Here is a 12,253-nt window from a genome sequence, read left to right as displayed (position 1 = left end):
AGAGGGGATCCAGGGCTCTGAGTACTTCTGACCAATCTTCCTTATCCTCCAGTACCTGGCCTCCTTTCCCTCTTCTGGAAGCAACAAGGAGACCTAATTTCTGAGTTTTTGATAGATTCTACTGTGTAGGTTGGGTTGGTTAATAGCTTTCTTAACTGTTCCTTTATGATTCTGTTTTCTTGGATCTGATAAGGCATTTACCAATTGTCCCAGCGCTTTCTAGTTTGCAGTATTTTGTTGCTGTTGTTTGGTCTCTCAGTTTTCCCCATATGTCTATGCCTTTTAAAAACAAGTCCTTTACTATTATTTTAATGATGGTGGGAGCCAAATCAGATGTCTGTCTCAATCTATCAACTTTAATGAGAAATCTTCCAGTATATAATTATATTTTTTTCTCCAGTATATATTTCAAATCTGGATATCCATTTCATTTCTACTTCTACCACCCTAGTTTAAACCACAGTCCACACTCACTAAACTACTACATGGCTTCAATGACTTCTCTAATTCCACCTCTTGTCTCTCTAATCAATTATCCCAATGGTATCCAAAGTGAGGTTCTGAAATCTAAATCAATGACTCCCCATTATATATCAAATAAAATCCACGCCCCTTACCATGGTCTATCCAAAAGATGATTTGAGCTACAAGTTGCAGAAACCCCAACTCAAACCACCGGAAGTGCTAACAAAATGCACTGACTCCTCTGATTGAAAAGGCAGAGATTGAGTGGGCTGCAGGGTTGCCTTAACCTGGCTCTGGCTCAGATTTATTGTGATTCTCTAGGCTTTATTCTCCTTTATATTTGCCCTTCAGATGGCGGCAAGATGACTGTAAGAGTTCTAGCTTTATGCCTTCCCAAGACTGTAGCCAGAAGAAAAGACAGAGAACTGCCTTTGGGAATCTGAGGAGAAACTTTTCCAGAAGCCCAGAGGAGGCCTCTCCTGGTGCCACATTGATCTGACATGCCTAGGAGCCTACTCCTGGCATGGGAGAGGAGGTTAGGATTATCCTTAGGCCCAGGGGTTAGAAGGGTACATGCATGACCTGTGTGGAGAAAGGGATAGGTATTTTATTTCATTGTTTTCTGAAAGGGATAGATATTTTAATAAAATCAAAGAGTAAGAGTGAAAATGAATGCTGTGTAGGTGTGGTAGGCTGGAAAATAGTCCCCCAAAGATATCCACATCAAGTCCTGGGGAACCTCTGAATGTCACCATCTTACTTAGAAAAGGGGTCTCTGCAGAGGCCATTAAGATAAGGATCTTGAAATGAATACATGATGCTGGGTTGTTTACGTAGTCCCTACATGGCCTCATATAAATCCTTAGAAGAAGGAAGCAGAGGGAGATTAGACACACAGTGGGAAAGGGAGTGTGAGGAAGAAACAGCCACAGCCACAAGCCAAGATGCCAACAGCCACCCGAAACTCTTAAGAGGTAGGGAGCCCCTTCTCCCCCAGCATCTCTGGAGGAGTGGGGCCAAGTCAACACCTTTCCTTCAGAGGTGGCCACCAGAACTGTGAGGGCATAAATTTCTGTTGTTTTAAAAGCAACCAAGTTTGTGGTACTTTGTTTCAGCAGCTCTAAGAAATTCACACAGCGGGCAATCTACAGATCCACCACAGTCTGTATTTTTCTATGCATTATGCAGCTCTCTGTCCTTCATGCTCACAACCTGAGCACACTGCCTCCCTTCAAAACATTACTCAGAGGGGGAGATGAACCATGAGAGATGATGGACTCTGAAAAACAAACTGAGGGTTCTAGAGGGGAGGGGGTGGGAGGATGGGTTATCCTGGTGATGGGTATTGAGGAGGGCACGTTCTGCATGGAGCACTGGGTGTTATGAACAAACAATTAATCATGGAACACTGCACCAAAAACTAATGATGTAATATATGGTGATTAACATAACAATAAAAAAATTAAAAAAAAAAACATTACTCAGATTTGTCCTGTCTCGGCAACATGGGATGACCACTGTCTTGAAAGTCCTTACTCTAAACTCCCACTCCTTCCGTTTTAAAGCTACTTCCTCCATGAAACCTGCCAAGTCTCACCAATCTACATTAGGTCTTCTCTTTTATTCTCTCCCATTGTACCCTGTTCATTTCTGTTTTCTGTGATGTCAGTTTACATTACCTGTCCATTTACTCAATGGTGATCTGGATTATGAGTCCCCTTTGACAGGGACTCACGTCATTCATCTACCAGACCATATCCAGCATCTATGATGGTACCCAGCACATGGGAAGGAGCCCCAGGTTTCAATTTAGAGACCGAGCCCTGGAAACAAGTCCCATGGAAAAAAACAAGTAAGTGGGTTAATGGTTAATCTTTGTATGCTCAAAATGTTCTACTTTAAAACCATTACATCTATAAATAAATGAGAGGCAATTTCATGTTCTCAGAAATGCTGGATTTTTCCAGGCCTCACATCTGATAGCTATGATTTAAGTTTTCCCAACTCTTATAACTACTGATAACTATGGGCACAGAGGGGAGGGGGTTACTCTAAGCAGATTCTGAACTCAATGGAAAAACTGAACTAAAAAATGAAAGCTTCAAAATCCCATTTATAAAGCTTCTAGAAAATGTAAAATGTATTTCACAATATTGTTAAAGCAGAGAAGAAAACATTTTTATTTTTATGTAGACACAAGCAAAACCACATAGTTTATATTCAATTAGAAACTAGATTCTATATGTAATTATAAAGTTTTCAACAGATTTATTATTTATAGCCAATAAAGAAAACAAGGAACAGGTGATCCTATAATACACAGCGGTGTTTTTTCCCTTTTATGCTTTCTGTAAACATAAATCTCTGCACAAAAAGAAAATGCAGTAACTTACCCAAGCAAACTATAAATATTCTCATAAAATCATGAGAAATATCGGTAAGGTCTTGATTTCTAATATTTTTTAACCCATAAATGGAAGTCAATTCATTTCTTTTGCATTTGGGACAAAAGTGTATGGAATTTTTTTTTAGTTAAGATGGAAATGAAATAGGGGCGCCTGCGTGGCTCAGTCGTTAAGTGTCTGCCTTCAGCTCAGGTCATGATCCTGGGGTCCTGGGATCGAGCCCCACATCGGGCTCCCTGCTCTGCGAGAAGCCTGCTTCTCCCTCTCCCACTCCGCCTGCTTCTGTTCCCTCTCTCACTGTGTCTCTGTCAAATAAATAAAATCTTTAAAAAAAAAAAGATGGAAATGAAATATAGTAGAATGAGGGAAGAATCTGTGGTCATGCACATAGGTTTGAGACCCAGGTCTTCCATGGCTGGTTAATTAAGTACTTTCAGTGAATCCTTTAACCTGCCTGCCCTCAATTTTTTCATCTATAAACCCAAAGTAGCAATAACAACCAGGACACAGAGTTGTTGTCAGAACCAGTAAAAAACTCCAGGTGAAATTGCTTTACAAACTACAAAGTATAATATGAAGGTAGACTGCTGTTAATGATCTCAGGAGGAGATTTTGGCATGTCCAATATACCTTGAAAGTAATCTGAACCAGGTTCAGCTCTGTCTATTCTTCCTTTCTCTGTATATGTACTGAAAGTCAAACACTTTTCTGAAAATCCAAAGAATGTTTGATTTATACACTGATACAGTGATCAAAATAAGTATTAAGATCTGAGTTTATGGTACAACTTGTTTCAGTAAATGCTTATTAAATTAAACTACAACTGCAGGATTATTAGCCCAGATTTTTCTTTCACTCTTTTTTTTTTATTTAAATACAGCTCTGCACAAAAATGAAATGGAGCATGAAGCCTTAACCTTCAATTCCACTTTTATTTCCCCGGGAATATCCTAAAACAAAACACACCGTGAGTAGCCTTAAAAATCCTTGAGGCAAACCGCAAGAAACTGATGAACACCTATGACAAAAACAAAAGCAGCAGAACGTAAGGATCTTTGGAAAAGTCAGCACAGGAGCAAAAGCCTATGTCATTACTAAAATGATGTCTTAACTCACAGCAGAGAAATCGGTAATAAATGTTGCTACCTAAACAGAATTAAATTAAAAGTTAATTTGTTCTACTGGTTGATATAATTATGGCATGACTGAGCTTTAAAATACAACTAAGAGGTACACACTGTTGAAACAAGACATTTGATTTCATGAACTGTATCTTCAGATTTACCACTATGCTTCCTGAAGGCCACATCACTGGTGAGCTGAGCAAAAATGGCAGTCTAAGAGGGACGTGTCAACTACAAAATCCTACAAAATCAATGACAAGATGAGAGATGCAGCGCAACCCAGTTCTACAGGAAGGGACTGGTGCAAAGGGTAGGTGAATCAATGATGCTCAAATAGTTAACATACAGATATTCTACAATTAACATAGAAAGAAAAAAAGGCCAGGGTTCCTACTCAGCTCATCAGTCAGTGGGAAGCTGTTAAGTGTGGATGGATAGTTAGTGACATCACAAGATGGTACCAGCTACCTGGTACACAGAAGTGCTCCAGGAATGCTCTTAAAGTGCCAATAAGACAGAGCTGCTGCTAAGGAAGGTTCTATACACACAAATTTGACCAAAAGTCAGAAGATGGTATTTAAAGGTATGGGCACAAATGAACCATAACTTGTCGTTTACTTTCATTGTATTTTCAATTCAGAAAAAACCTCATTTTGCTTCCAATATGAGCTCGGCATTATACTAGCAATAGTGGAGAAAATAAGATTCAGCCCTTCCTCAAGGAGACAAGTCACAAGAAACATTTATTAGCCACTTATATAATACCGAATATTAGGCCAAGCACTTCATTTGCACTTGCCCATGGAAAATCTCCAACAGCCCTAGGAGATAATCATATTTATTATCTCCATCTTTACATGTGGAACTTGAAGTGAGTTAACTTGTCTCAGGTCACTGTTAGTAAATAAAAGTTGGGGGTTCTAACTTAAGCTATTAATCTCTGTGATGAAAACATTCAAAAAGTCACATTTCCAAGCTAGGTAAGCAGAAATAAGACAGCATGTGGCAAATTGAAAAGTGAATAATGTAGACAATAATCAGCACCAGCAGTTTAGAAGAGGAGCCCGTTTCAGGATCAGTTTGATAAATAATTTAAAAGTAAAGTGAGATTTGAGCCATGTTTTGAAAACTGGGTAGAATTCGGATGAGAAGAAAGGATTAATGTGGGCAGGATGTGCCAACCAGTCCAAATGATTTCCCAGATGTTACTTTTGAGGATCACAACATCCTTTCAGGATCATATATAAACTATAAGCACCTTCCTAGGAAAAAGAACACAGGTTTCTACATACAAAATTATGCCTGCAATTTTACATTGTATACTTTAAGACACTCAAGTATTTAACAAAACACACAAGAACCTTCATGACCTGGCCCTTCTCCATCAGTTTGGCTCCTTCACTGCTAAATTCTACTCCTTCCCAAACCAAACCTGTGGCAGTTCCAGGGCTCTCCGGGCTTCCTCCTGCCTCAGAGCCTCTTCCCAAGCAGCTTGCATACCACTAAGCACACCCCGACAACTTCTTTGTTAGGTGGCCTTATGTCTTACCCACTCAAGGCACCAAAAAGCCTTGAAAATGAAAAATGGTGATCAACTGAGATGGGGAAATCAGAGGCAAAGCAGATAACAAATATAAACATTGTATATCTTATTGATATAAAACAAGAACTGGGAACTGTATAAAGGAACAATCAAGAGAATAAGAACTCATAGAAACTAAAAATATTTCTGCAGAAATAAAAAGCTCAATAGTTCGTTTGAAGAAAAAGTTAAGGAAATCTCTCAGAAAAAAAAAATAAATAAAAATAATAAATGGTACCAGAAAAGAGGGGAAAAAAAATTGGGAGAGCAGACTAAGAAGTGTTCTAGGAAAAGGGAAGAGAGAAGACAGAACTATACAAGACAAACAAAACAAAAAATTCAGAACCAAAGAATGAAATCCCAGACTCCAGAACCCACCAATGACTCAAGAAAAGGAATGTTAAAAGATCCAAATCCAGGGTGCCTGGGTGGCTCAGTTGGTTAAGCGACTGCCTTCGGCTCAGGTCATGATCCTGGAGTCCCAGGATCGAGTCCCACATCGGGCTCCCTGCTTGGCGGGAAGTCTGCTTCTCCCTCTGACCCTTTTCCCTCTCATGCTCTCTCTCTATCTCATTCTCTCTCTCAAATAAATAAATAAATAAATAAATAAATAAATAAATCGATCCAAATCCAGGTACACCATCCTGTAACTACAAAACAATGGGAATCAGAGAGAGGCTAAGTACTTCTGGGGGTATAGGAAGGTGGGGACTAAATCACATTCAAGGAATTAAAACCACAATTGCACTGGAATTCTCATTAGCAACATTGGAACCTAGAAGTTAGTAGAAAAATGTCTTGGGGCACGTGGGTGGCTCAGTCATTAAGTGTCTGCCTTCAGCTCAGGTCATGATCCCAGGGTCCTGGGATCGAGCCCCACATTGGGCTCTCTGCTCGGCAGGAAGCCTGCTTCTCTCTCTCCCACTCCCCCTGCTTGTGTTCCCTCTCTCGCTGTGTCTCTCTGTCAAATAAATAAAATCTTTAAAAAAAAAAAAAAAGAAAAATGTCTTAAATAAAATGGAAAAATGATTTCCAACCTAGAAATATATCCTAATTCATCAATAAAGTTTAAAGTTGGAATAAAATATTTTAAGTAAACAAATATTTTAAAATTAGTTTATAACCCACAAACCCATTCTAAGTTAGCTCATAAAGAATGTGCATCACCAAGTGAAGTTATAAACCAAGAAAAGGAATATATGAAATCCAGGGACTATGAGATAGGACACCAGAAAACAGCAGAGGGAATTCCCAGGTGGTGATTAAAGGAAAAGGAGTCCCTGGAGTAATGCTGAGCAGCAAACACAGGGAGCATGAGCCCAGATTACAACAGGAAGATGGAGGGCTTCAGGAGGGGTTTCTTTGAAAAAGGATGGAACTGATAAATGGTTTAATTTGTCTGGCCACACTGAGAGGATGTTTACAACCATCACAGTGATTGAAAGAAGAATCAATCATGGGTACATAGAAAACTAAGCAAATAGGAAAAAAAAATAATTCTGAGCAATTATCTTTAGAAAAAAAGTTGTACAAAAGGAAAATCATTGTGTATTATATGTCTCCATGCTAATAAAATTACTTAGTATAAATATGTAATACTGTTTTAACTAAAACTTATGTTTGGAGAGTAGGTAGAGAAGGGCAGCTATATAAGACATACATTTTTATCTCCCATGATACAAAGTGAACAGATAAAAAGGAAAATAACGGGAGTGCCTGGCTGGCTCAGTTGGTAGAGAGTCCAACACTTGATCTCAGGGTCGTGAGTCTGAGCCCCACAATGGGTATGGAGCCTACCTAAAATAAAAAATTTAAATAAATGAATAAGTAAATAAATAGGAAAGAAAAGACTGAGAAATAGCAGTGTAACCTTTTATTTAAAAACACAGTTGTGAATGGTGGCAGAACAGGAATCAAGATCTGGTAGTGCTGGTCTCTGAGGGGTGGTACTAAGGAGCTGGTGTGCAGCAGAGCTAGCTCTTTGTTGTAAGTATGAAATATTATTTGATTTTTAAAAATACATTCATAGGTTTCCACTTCTGGGAAGTGGAGTTACTGATCTCCATTCCTCTCACTAAGTACAACTAAAAATCCTGGGCATTATCTATAAATCAAACCTAAGAAGACTGACAGGCAGACCAGCTATGGACCTGAAGACAAAGGAAGGACAAAGTGGTAAGTTCCCTGGTTTTCCTTGTGCCTCATATATCCCAGATTTGGAGCTAAAAAAGCCGACAACCTAGAAATGCCAATGGGCATGGACAGAACAAAAATAACAACATAAGCCAAAGGAAAGAAAAGAGGCAGCCTAGCAAGATGGAAAGTTTTCAGAGATAACAGCCAAACACCACAGAAAAAAAACTGTGCCCTCCCACCCCCATGAGCAAAGGTCAAGTGGGAGCCCAGACGTCCACCCTCACCAGGCTATAATGAGATGCCCCTCAATCCATGTTGAGCCCTGAGGATCTAAACTGAGTAAGGCATGGCATATGGCCACAAATATGGATTCTAGTGGAGGAGGAAAACAAGTCAGTAGCTACCATACAGTGATATGTGCACTGTGGTGAATTTATATGAGGGATATTTAATCAGCAAAAGGAAAAGACAGTTATGGAAGCAGGGTGGGAGGGAAGGCTTCTTTGAGGAGCTAATCCTAGAGCGCAATTTGTAAGGATAGGTAGAACTAGCCAGATGGAAGAAGGGTGTCCTGGGCTAAGGGACTGACAGGTACTAGGAAGAGAATAGAACGTACTTGAAACTACAAATAACTCTGTCTGGAGTGAAGAGTGGTTAGGAGGGAATACAGAAAGATGATGTTGAACCGGGGGGACAGGAGCCAGGCAGAGAAGGGCCTCGTGGGCGTGCCTGCTTCCCTCCCTCCCCCCCTCCCTCTGTTCTTTCTTCTCTCTCTCTCTCTTTCTTTTTTAATTCTAGTGTAGCTGACACATGAGTGTCACATGAGTTTCAGGTGTACAATATAGTGATTTAACAATTCCATACATTGCTCAATGCCCATCAAGAGAATGTGTGCTTTTTTATAAGTCCATGAGGAGCCCCTAAAGGATCTTTGACATTTTTTTAAGGGTGATTTAAAAAAAATTAATTTCCCATTTTGTGCTGTCTTTGTCATTGTTTAAGGATCACGCTGACAGTGGTGAGGAGGATGGGTTAGAGGGGGACCAGATGAGTCAGGAACCTGGAAGGAAGTCACTGCAGAAATCCAGACAGGAAGGGGTGAACACACAGACCACGGCAGGGGGGTCAGACAAGCAGTATCTGCACAGAGCCTAGAATCTGGGTCAGTTTTACCAAATTTGAGGTTTTTGAGGAGAGAAAGCAGTGCCACATTCAACTCTAACACTAGGTACTAGTGTTCCCAGTGCTAACTAGCTTGCTGGCTTGGGGCAAATCTCTCTGAGCCTCATTTTTCGTATCTAACAAATGGCAACCATGCCATTTGTTAGAGTTGTTGTATAAATATATAATGTCATAACAGATGTGAAAACACTATAAAAAATATTAAGCATAGTGTATTTTTTCCTGTTGTTGCTATATCAAACTACCATACTCTCAGTGGCTTAATGCAACACAAATTTATTCAGTCGCAGTTCTAGCCATCAGAAGTCTAAAGTATGTCTCACTGGTGTTGCCAGGCCTGCATTCCTTAAGGAGGATCTCAAGAAGAATCCATTTCTTTGTGTTTTCCAACCTGCATTTCTTGGCTCATGGCCCCTTCCTCCATCTTTAAAGCCAGCACCTTCAAATTTTTCGACACTGACTCTCCTGCCTCCCTCTTTCACTTACAAAAACCCTTGTGAGTATCAGGCCCATGGGGATATCCAGGCTAATCTCATCCCAAACTCAGCAACCTTAATTTTCCACCCCATCCCGTCATGTAACATAAAATATTCACAAATTCCAAGGATGAGGATGTGGACATCTTTAGCAGAGACCATTATTCAGCCTACCATACATACAAGATTCTACGTTAATGTCTACTTGGCAGTCAATTTTTTTTAAATTTCACAATATGTCCAAGAGTTGTTTTATGGTTTAAAAAATAAGAAATTGAAGAGAAAGTTTTCTAAGTAACTCACTAGTATATCTTTAAGATTTAGCAACATATGCTAAGTTAAAAGCTCAAGGATAACTACAGATTTTGATATTTAACTTAATATAATCTTTCCCATCTCTTCAAAACAAATGAAAATTTATGACAAAATCTAAGTAGAATCATAACCATTCTGATGTTTAACTTCTATGATAGTATCCTGGCCTATGACAAAATAAGTGGAAGAAATGCCTAATTGTAGAAATAAACACATTTTGAAGTCTGGAAATATAGGAAAGGTCAGGCTATCCATCAAACAAAGGGCATTAAATACCTCAAAGGCAAACAGTTCTGACCCCAAGGCAAGTACGCAGGTGAAAGAGGAAACATGCCATACTGGGGCCTGAAAGTAGAAGACAAGTAAAGTCAAGACTGCCTCTAAGGACCCCTAGAGCAAGCCTAGTTCAGACCTCTGTAAGCCATCTGGTTTCAAGACACATATCTTCTCTACCTGTCAAAGATGTCATTGTGGATTATACCTTCTAGTCCCACATTAATGGTTATCCTAAAAATATGATATAGACATAACACTAAGATAACAATTCCTAAAAATCTGTTATTGAATACAGTGTATATTATAGCACAAAAGAGTACAAAAATAGGATTTATCCAAATCTGAAAAATCACAAATCATATATATTTTTTCCACAAGCTTATTTCTCCCCCAAACTTATTAATAATTTCAACCAAGCTACAATTAGGGAATTTTTCAAAACAATTTCCATGGTGTCTCATTTCAACCTCCTATCTCTTGAATATATACAACCCTGACGTTACTGACATTCACAATAACCTCAAGATTATGAAAAATACCAACTTCTTATTGATTATTAAAGAAAAACTAAGCTATGGGGCCAGAATAATTGTACTACTAAATGTACTAAGAACATGTAAAAGATACATATTTTATTTAAAACCTGGCTATAGATGAATATAAACATATGAAATCCTTCTGTCAGACTATGAAAGTATTCATACCACAACTTTTCCTATCACATTGCACAAATATAACTTTACTTTAACAAAATCAATAGCAGGGCTTGAGTTTCTAAGCAATATAATTTAAACAATTCCAATCGTGGAAACAAGGTTTTTCCAAAGAAGCAATTTTTTTTTCTAAACTATGGCATTTTGTACTAATCAATCAAAAATAGTATCAATAAAAAATGCAATAGAAGCTATCTTATATTTCACATCAGAATATATTCTTTCTTGAAACTAAAAAAGAAAGAGAAAAAAAGATTTATAAAAAGCAATCATTAGTCATTTTTTTCTAATAAAGAAGCTTTATGAACATAACTGGAAGATGATGATGATGATAGTAATAATGACAACTAAAGCTGGAATGATTTAATCTAAGAAGCTTTTACTGGCAAGAAAAAAAAAAAATCCCCAGAGAGAATATCATTAAAACTTTTTCATGAGTCATCGTCCTAATTGTAAACGCAGTGAGCAATTTTATGATTCTACTTTCTCTACCTGTAACAATGACCTCACCAAGAAAAGATCAAAGCCATTCATTCACTCATTTACCCACTGCTGACCAACTATTCGACAACAGCTTGCATCACGGCAAATGGTACAGAAAATATACTTCAGATCCACCTGTACTATCTGTATCGTCTTCTACATACTCCCTTCCTTCCATACACGTCCCAAGGCTACTTGTGGGTATTCTAATCCTTAAGTGGAAAACTAGACTGAAAAAAATGGACACATCATCTGTTAAATGATAAAGAATATAAATGCCAGTATCTGAAAGGTTCCAAGCCAACATAAAACCTGTTTAAAGTAGTTTTAAAAGAAAGCAAAAATATGCCAAAGAAAAGATTAAGAAATATTAAATATGAGATATTTATTAATGGTGAAGACACAGATTATATACCTCAGATACTACTGTGAAAAATCTGATATTTAATTCCTGATTGACCATATCAGGTAGGAAAAACATTTCAGTTTGCCAGACAGAAAAGTCACCTTTCACAAATGCCAAAAGCTCAATCGTAAAGTTTTCTATAATACCGATCAAACCACATGTTAACAGAGAACAGATGCATGTACAACAAATTAGGCTTCAAGTTTTGTTAGAGTTTTAAAAATTCAGGTAAAGCTTCCCTGTACAAAAGTCAGATAATGGTACTGAGGACAAACACCAGACAACGATGTATCAAAAGAAACATGATGTAACAACTTTTTTCCTACAGTGAAATACAGTTACTAAGTCAGATAGACCTTTTAGTCTCCTCTGTGATATTTTAAATAGGCAATTAGAAGGATTAAAATGTGAATGCAGGGTGCCTGGGTGGCTCAGTTTGTTAAGCGACTGCCTTCGGCTGAGGTCATGATCCTGGAGTCCGGGGATTGAGTCCCGCATCGGGCTCCCTGCTCAGCAGGGTGTCTGCTTCTCCCTCTGACCCTCCCCCCTCTCATGCTCTATCTCATTCTCTCTCTCAAATAAATAAATAAAATATTTAAAAAAAAATGTGAATGCATTTGGAGTTTCCCAAACAGAGGGTCAGATCCTAAGGAAGACAGGAAGTGATACAAAAAAACTATCTACTATGTC

At 38.4% G+C, this 12,253-nt stretch overlaps 1 protein-coding gene across 6 annotated transcripts in view; it reads right to left on the bottom strand.

Moving 5' to 3' along the window:
- The window catches only part of MEI4 (meiotic double-stranded break formation protein 4), a 236,027-nt gene that overhangs the window by 158,650 nt on the left and 65,124 nt on the right, over positions 1–12,253 (bottom strand). The window lies entirely within an intron of this gene.

Source organism: Callorhinus ursinus, unplaced genomic scaffold (assembly GCF_003265705.2).
Source record: "Callorhinus ursinus isolate GAN/ISIS: 27379988/994484 unplaced genomic scaffold, GSC_fseal_2.0 scaffold6, whole genome shotgun sequence".
NCBI classification, from domain to species: Eukaryota; Metazoa; Chordata; class Mammalia; order Carnivora; family Otariidae; genus Callorhinus; species Callorhinus ursinus.
The sequence above is the reverse complement of the archived record's forward strand: the minus strand, read 5'-3'. Positions and strand labels throughout refer to the sequence as shown.